General features: G+C 38.3%; 1 long non-coding RNA gene across 1 annotated transcript; it reads left to right on the top strand.

The window, feature by feature from the left end:
• The first annotated feature begins 259 nt into the window (after positions 1-259).
• LOC114824893 (uncharacterized) lies at positions 260-2,423 on the top strand. Its single transcript, XR_003773444.2, has 2 exons — positions 260-462; positions 1,179-2,423. It is a non-coding gene; the product is annotated as an uncharacterized lncRNA (long non-coding RNA).
• The last annotated feature ends 5,298 nt before the right edge of the window (positions 2,424-7,721 follow it).

Genomic DNA, 7,721 nt, shown 5'->3' on the forward strand with positions numbered 1-7,721 from the left:
TTTTTATTAAACCATCTTCAAAAAACAACTATCTGGAGGTTTGCTTTTAATATAAGCCCGATATTTTATTTTTATCAAATACTTTTTTACTGCTTCACTTTAAAATGAAGAAAATTTTGGTGTAAAAAACAATACCAAATTGGGCCTAAGCCTAATGTTATCCTTTAATTTTAAAACAGAATATTAGAGAAAGAGCCGAAGCCCAAATTAAATTTAGTAGAACCTCGTGAACGCTACGCATGGCCAACCTTAGGTCTGTTACCTCTGACCTGTTTAAACCACAAATTTACGCACTCCTGCCTCTCACCCCGCCTAACGCTAACTCCCTGCAATCAATCTCTCTCGCGCAAACTATCTAAGCCATGGCATCCGAATCCGACTTGGGATCGGCATATGGAGAGGGGCAGAATCCAGCCCGACCGGCGAAGGAAGTGCTTGATGAGGAGAATGATCTTAGAAAAGGTATATATATATGCTATTGATTTTTAGGTTTAGGGCTAATTTGTGACGTCGAAGAAGATTATCCGGTTTGGCTAATTGAGTAGTACTATAATTCTCAACATCTCCCGAATGGTTATCTGGAATTCAATTGCTACTACATGATAATCTTTATTTTCTTCGATTTAGCGGAGTATTTCAAGCAATTAAGCAGTTGGCATGGACGAGTTTAAAAAATTAAGCTATAATTGTCTTGTCTTGAATTGAATTGAATTGAATTGACTTTTGTTGTTGTACCTTGGTGCTGTTTTCGTCTACAATGGCCTCCCTTGCCCCATATTTTGGAGGTGTCATCTACCTATCTCTCGTGCATTTGGGACTTAGAAAAACCTCGTCCAAAATATAGCCTTAGGGTTTTAGAGTTCTCCATGTCCTGATCTAGCAAACTACTGGTGTATGTGGTGTCAGCCCGACACCAATATTTGATTCCCTTAACTTGGGTTCATATAGAGGTTATTGTTTCTTATATGCTTCTCATGCTTCCTACTCTGATTATTGTTCATTTTGTTCTTTATAAATACTGAGTTTCTTCATTCATTTTGGGGCTTGGCTTCGTTCATTTTCTTTCAATTATATTGGAAGAGATTATTTGGAATTTTCTTGTGCTTCTTAATTTGTGCGAATTGAGGATTTAGTTTTATTTTATTTTTGTATTTAACTAAGGAACTACAAACAAACAGAAAAACAGAAAGTTGTACCAAAGGATGTCGAAGACTCAATGACTCAACTCCAACTGGACAAATGACGGCCATGGTGCTTCTAGGCTTTGTAGAGTTTGCTGTAACAAGAAGAAGCACTTCAGTCACAATTGCCCGTACCTGACGCATGTCCCACATGGTGCTACTGTTGGCCCTGGCTATGACATAGTTTGCAAGTGTTGTAATCAGCTTAATGGCCACCCTGGGCGCTACTGGGAAGGGCGTGCTGTTGTCATGTTTTGCGCTTGTTGTATGACTATGGGTCAACACCCGTACGAGAAGTGCCCGTATCGTCCCAAGGACAGAGCACCATTTGTGCCTCGCACGGTGGTTGTGTGGTCAACCTTGGACACAACACCATATGAGTCTCCTGTACCTGACGTTTACTAGGATTAAGATCGATTTTGTCAGTGTTTGTCTGAAGGACTAAAAAAAATTCAAAGCTAAATAAAGTGATTATTAATTTGATGACATGTAATTTAGAAAAACGGAAATCTTTTTTTTTTTTTGGTCATTATAAAATTCATTACCACAACAACAAAGATACAAAAAGAGGTCCAAATACATTGAAAGCACTATACTAAAAAATGGACCCCAAAGCACCACTAAAACAGAGCCAAACCCAAAAGATAGAGTCCAAAATATACAGACAAAAAGCAAAAAACCCTAGCAACTCTGCCGCCGCTGAAGCACAAACCAACGCCAGATGCAGGCCGAGAACCAACCAAACAAAGACTCCAAAATGGAAAAGAAGAACATTCCACCCTCCATCACCGAGCACCACAAAGTCCAAGTCCGCAACAAACAAGTAAAGGTAGCCAGTGGAAAAAACTTCCCGCAAGCAACAGTGCAAATTGCACATAGATGGAAGGTGGTGTGTGACCACCCAAGCAACAAGCCAGAGTTGGAGCTCGACACACCTTCCGAGATGGCCGCAAACCAAAATCCAGAATAAACATCTGTAGTATGTTGAGAGCGTACGGGAACTCTTAGGTAAGGCTGCCACGACAGAGAGACCAGACCAGGGGATGGAGGGACCAGAAACTCCGAGGGATCGATCTTAATAATGCCATCGATCACATCTCCAAGCCAATTTTATCTATTTAGCATTGGATTTTCTTTTTAGCTCAAGTCAAGTGCATGGAAATTAACATTCATCATGGGATGCCATGCATTCCAGTTAACTTCAAACTCATGTTTTTAATGTCAATTGTCCCTCTTATGCAATCTCTTCTGTCACGTTCCATTCTTGCTAAAACCCACTCACATATTTTGTTCGATGCATGGTGTGGCCAGGCCACCCAAATATTTGACCAACCAGTACAATACCGTAGGGTACGTAGAAAATATGTGGTCAACCACAACCAGTAAATACAATTAGATGTGTATATCAAATGTTAAATTCTACAGCATATCCAGAATGTTCGCCAGAGTAGCAGCTGGGCTCATGGCTGTTATCAATGCTACGATGACACTACCTACAAAGTATTCCATAGATCGGGCAATTGTGAGTGAAGTGCATATTGTACTTAAGACGCAAAACAGCGCCCAAAATAAGATTCTTCTTCTTCTTCTTGTTTGTTTTTCATCATCTCTAAAATCTCCGAGGGCCACAAGAATGATTTGTGTAGCTCGTCAAGGGCTTTAGTGTTGAAATGTCCCACATCGACCGTATCAATGACAAAAGAAGAGTTTAAATATCATAACCCTACTCTAACTAATACCGAAGCCTTTTGTGATAAAACCCCACACCTGACGGATTGTGCAGGTGGTTAAGTGGGGACAATATCGGTGTTGTTGGAAGTAAGCCGTATGGCCCGTCTCTCTGATAATTCTACATGGTATCAGAGCCAGGGAGCGGGCCCGTACCGTAGTGCCACGTGATGGGTGGGTCCCCTTGGCCCCGCACGATGATGGTGGGTCCCTTGGCCCCGTGTGTAGGGTGAGCCCCCTTGGCTCCACGTGGTTGTCGATGTATGAATCTCCCACGTGTGACCTGCTAATTGGGTCCCACGTGAGGGGGCGTGTTGAAATGTCCCACATCGACCGTATCAATGACAAAAGAAGAGTTTAAATATCCTAACCCCACTCTAACTAATACCGAGGCCTTTTGTGATAAAACCCCACACCTGACGGATTGTGCAGGTGGTTAAGTGGGGACAATATCGGTGTTGTTGGAAGTGGGCCGTATGGCCCGTCTCTCTGATAATTCTACATGGTATCAGAGCCAGGGAGCGGGCCCATACCGTAGTGCCACGTGATGGGTGGGTCCCCTTGGCCCCGCGCGATGATGGTGGATCCCTTGGCCCCGCGTGTAGGGTGAGTCCCCTTGGCTCCACGTGGTTGTCGATGTGTGGATCTCTCACGTGTGACCTGCTAATTGGGTCCCACGTGAGGGGGCGTGTTGAAATGTCCCACATCGACCGTATCAATGACAAAAGAAGAGTTTAAATATCCTAACCCCACTCTAACTAATACCGAGGCCTTTTGTGATAAAAACCCCACACCTGACGGATTGTGCAGGTGGTTAAGTGGGGACAATATCAGTGTTGTTGGAAGTGGGCCGTATGGCCCGTCTCTCTGATAATTCTACATTTAGCACTCGCCAACTTTCAACATTATAGGTAAATGAGATCCCACGTCTCTATTTATAATAAAATGTGTCATGTATAAGAAGACAAAAATAAAGGATAAAAGTAGCAAATATTGAAATAAAATTTGTCTACGTGGTTTGCCTATTCCATTGAAGTGACACACTTTTTCTGTAAGGCAATTGAGTAGGCAACTTACCATGCCAACTGTTATAATATAAATTTACTATTTCCTTTGCCTATACCATTCGAGATGTTTTTATGTGCGGCCTTTCTCGCGTCACTGCTAAAATTTATTTCCCTACTTAATTTGGGTTTTTTAACAAAAAAAAAACTTGGGCCTAATTTCGATCTATGAAAAATCTGGCCCAGAATTATCTAGAAACATGTTATGTGAAAAATAAGACAAAAAATGAAAGGGAAATTATGTTTAATTATACTCAATTCTTATCTCTGAACCCATAAAACTTTAATTTTTTGTAATGACAACTGTATTATAATGTCTAATGATTCAAATGCCTAATTCAATTTGAATTTTAATATTTCTTAGTATTTGAAAAATGGAAGATCTAAAATTAAAAAATCAAAAGCGACTTATTGTTCGGTTCGTTAAAAATATTCGTCTTTATACCTGAGGTTTTGTGTTTGAATTCCCCTCCTCGTAGTTTAGATGTGGTTAGTGTAAATTATTCTATCGTTTGTAAAAAAAAAAAATGAAATGAAAAGAAAAGAAAGAGGGAGTAGGTTGGTGTCCAGCCGTAAATCCCCTCTCTCTCACCCCCACCTCATCAACCGTTAAGGTCATCTGTTTCCTCTAACGTAGAGCAACTTGCACACCGCCAAGAGTTTCTCCTTTCCTGCACCAAGTTCCATAGCACGACTTCATGTTTGGTAACGCTCTTTCCTGCTTTCTTTCCTCTTTTTCCTGTGTGATCTTGGAAGGGAAAGCCCATTTTCTGCACAATAAAAAGGCGCGTGACTCTAGGTTTACATGTGATTTGGTTATGATTCGTTAGCTCAGCTTTGGGTTTTGGTTGTTTCCTAAGTATCCTAGTTGGTTTGCGAGGAAGATGGGAAACTTCGTCCGTTATGTCTCAAACCTTCCCACGTGAAGCCAAAATCATAGGCTTGGACTTTTAGTGCTCCCAAGTAGCCCAAAGTCTTCCACAACCCTAATTCCATATAGGTCCAATGAATTTCCATAACCATCCACACCACGATCCATTTGACGAGCCCATGTAAGCCCCGTTACATGGCTTAGGCTCATTTAAGTGTGTCGCATGCTTGCCATGACTCAAATTATAATTTTAATGTATTAATATTATTATATCGCTTGGCACGATAAATATGTGTGATTTTCATGAGCTTGGTGTCCCATAATCTATTATATTATCGTCCATGATTGTAAATTTGCTTACTCGTCATTTCTCACTTTATGCATGGATTAAGGCTCGGCTTGATGACGCTTTCATAACAATTGGGCTTTGAGACATGATTAAGCTTTAAGTGAGCTTTTTGGGCCCCAACACCCTTCTATCCTTGGTCTCTCTCAATGCCTCTAGATTATATGAAGGTAACCACAAATGAAAAATAGAAGAGACACAATTTGAAGATGCAATTGTACAAAACAATGTTTGGGTGAGAAGAAAAAATAATTTTACAAGAGGCTTGTTATACTATCCCATAAGAGGAGTCAAATTTTAAACATAAAATTTGAATTTAACATCCTAAGTGGCATTTTGACATTTTTTTAAAAAAAAATTTGTACTCCACCCAATATGTCAAATTAAATTATTATTTTATTACATTATTTTCTTTTCATAATTTCTATTTTATATTTTAATGTTGCATATATAAATAATTCATATTAAAAGTTCATACTTTATTTTCTTTTCATAATTTCTATTTTATATTTTAATGTTGCATATATAAATAATTCATATTAAAAGTTCATATTCATTAACAGTAGGATATCAGAAGCTGTGAAGGAGAAGAGACGTCAAGAAGCTTGAGGGTTGTCTACAAGAGATGCCATAATTTCGTGATGTTGCACGTGAAGCTGCACTTTGTAAAATTAAGGAAAGAATGAAGAAGACCAAGACGAAAAGAAGGGCAAGAAGACAGAAGTAATGAAATTTTAGAAGACTTAAGACAAGGGCAGGTGGTAGTGGTGGCAAGCGTTAGCCACCGTTCTATTGTCTACTTGAAGATTTTGTAAGGATTGGAACGATATCAATCAACAATTAATTATGGTATAGGTTTTAAAAATAAAAAGCATTTGATAATGAATTAAAAATTATTTAAAGGCTTTTGTCAAATTTGGCAGCAAGGGTGAGGATTATCATTCCATGTCATACCACATCAGATTTGACTTATCGGTTGAAAAACATTATTGCTGCTTTTTATGATTGTTAATGACGATTTGAACATTTTGACATCTTCTTTGGAGATGCTTTTAGGTCGTCGATCCCTTTTGGATGTTGAATCGCCCATTTTTTGTTGATTTAATTTTATTTAATAAGTGAACTCCAATTTAGGGTCAAATTTGAAATGATTTTCAATTTCAATGTCCAAAGAATTCTAGTAAGGGTGTCCAGAGACGAAATTGGGTGTAAACAAAATTTCTCAAAATAAAAATGATAAATGTGAAGCAACAATAGCGAATTCAGGGAAAATTTATTGGTGGGTCCATGAAGAAATAGCACGCCACAAATGGGACGAAAATAAACGTAATTTTTTAGTGTGGCCTTTCGTCCAACAACTGCTGAGGTATATAGGTCTATAGTCTTGCCGAGCCATGTAGGATGGTTGTCGACATACACTAAGAAAATCTGTCGATAGATGCGATAACACTTCATACAAAGCAATGTCAAATGTCAGACACTTTATATGAAGTGGTTACCATGTGACCGACTAAGGGTTCATCAGAGACACACCCCAAAAAAACTTTTCCGGCCACCACGAGGTTAACTAAGCACTTTGATCCCATGGTAGATTAGTCATTATGAAACAAGTTTCCCACTTGTTATTGGTTGCATGACAATTTAATAACTGAGCTTTTATCTTTTTTGAACAAACGATATTATTTACTTTAAGAAGAATAGGGTGGACCAAGTCTCATAATCGGCTAGCAATAATGTGGTTCAAATTCGCCTTTGGCGAGAATCGAACCTAAGACCTTTCACTTATAACTAAAGATAAATATTACTAGATTGTAGTACTAAGCAACAACTTATTTTAAACTCTCATGTTGTGACATATGTTCTTATCAATATGTGATTGTGTAAATCCTAAGTAGAGATAAAATAGGAATCCTTTGGGATCTAGAAGATCTTTCCTAATATATTTTGTATTACTTGGAGAGCAAGTTTCTCTCCTCCTAATTACTATAAATAAAGGCACAAGGACTGGGGAATTAACACACAATTCCTCAAGTCTATTCTCCAATCTCTCTTCTTCTCTTTGCCGCATATCTCTGTAAAATATAGGCCACAACACGTTATCAGCACGCTCTTCACGCTGTGCTTAGAAGAATTTAAAGAGAATTTATTCGTCTACAATCAGATGAGTATTACGTTTCAATTATTTTTAATTGATTAAATCTTGATTTTATTGAATTCATATATTGTTATTGATTCAATTTATTTTTCTTCTTATGTTGAACGTGATACAAGCTTGAAGATGAAAGCCAAAAATTGAAGAAATAATTTTTCTGCATCAAACCAATTCATTCATATCATCACGCAATCAGGTTCTTCCAAAACAATGACTTTTAACTCGATATTTTTGAAGCCCTGATCGCATGAACATTCACCATGATGCATGACCCAACTTTACGTTTAACGTATTTTAGATTCTACATAAATTGTGTATGCCTCATAACCAAAATTGCTGCAATTATGTGAATTTGATATTTGCCATGAATTGAATCTTA

The sequence above is a fragment of the Malus domestica genome, chromosome 05 (genome assembly GCF_042453785.1).
Source record: "Malus domestica chromosome 05, GDT2T_hap1".
Taxonomy (NCBI): Eukaryota; Viridiplantae; Streptophyta; class Magnoliopsida; order Rosales; family Rosaceae; genus Malus; species Malus domestica.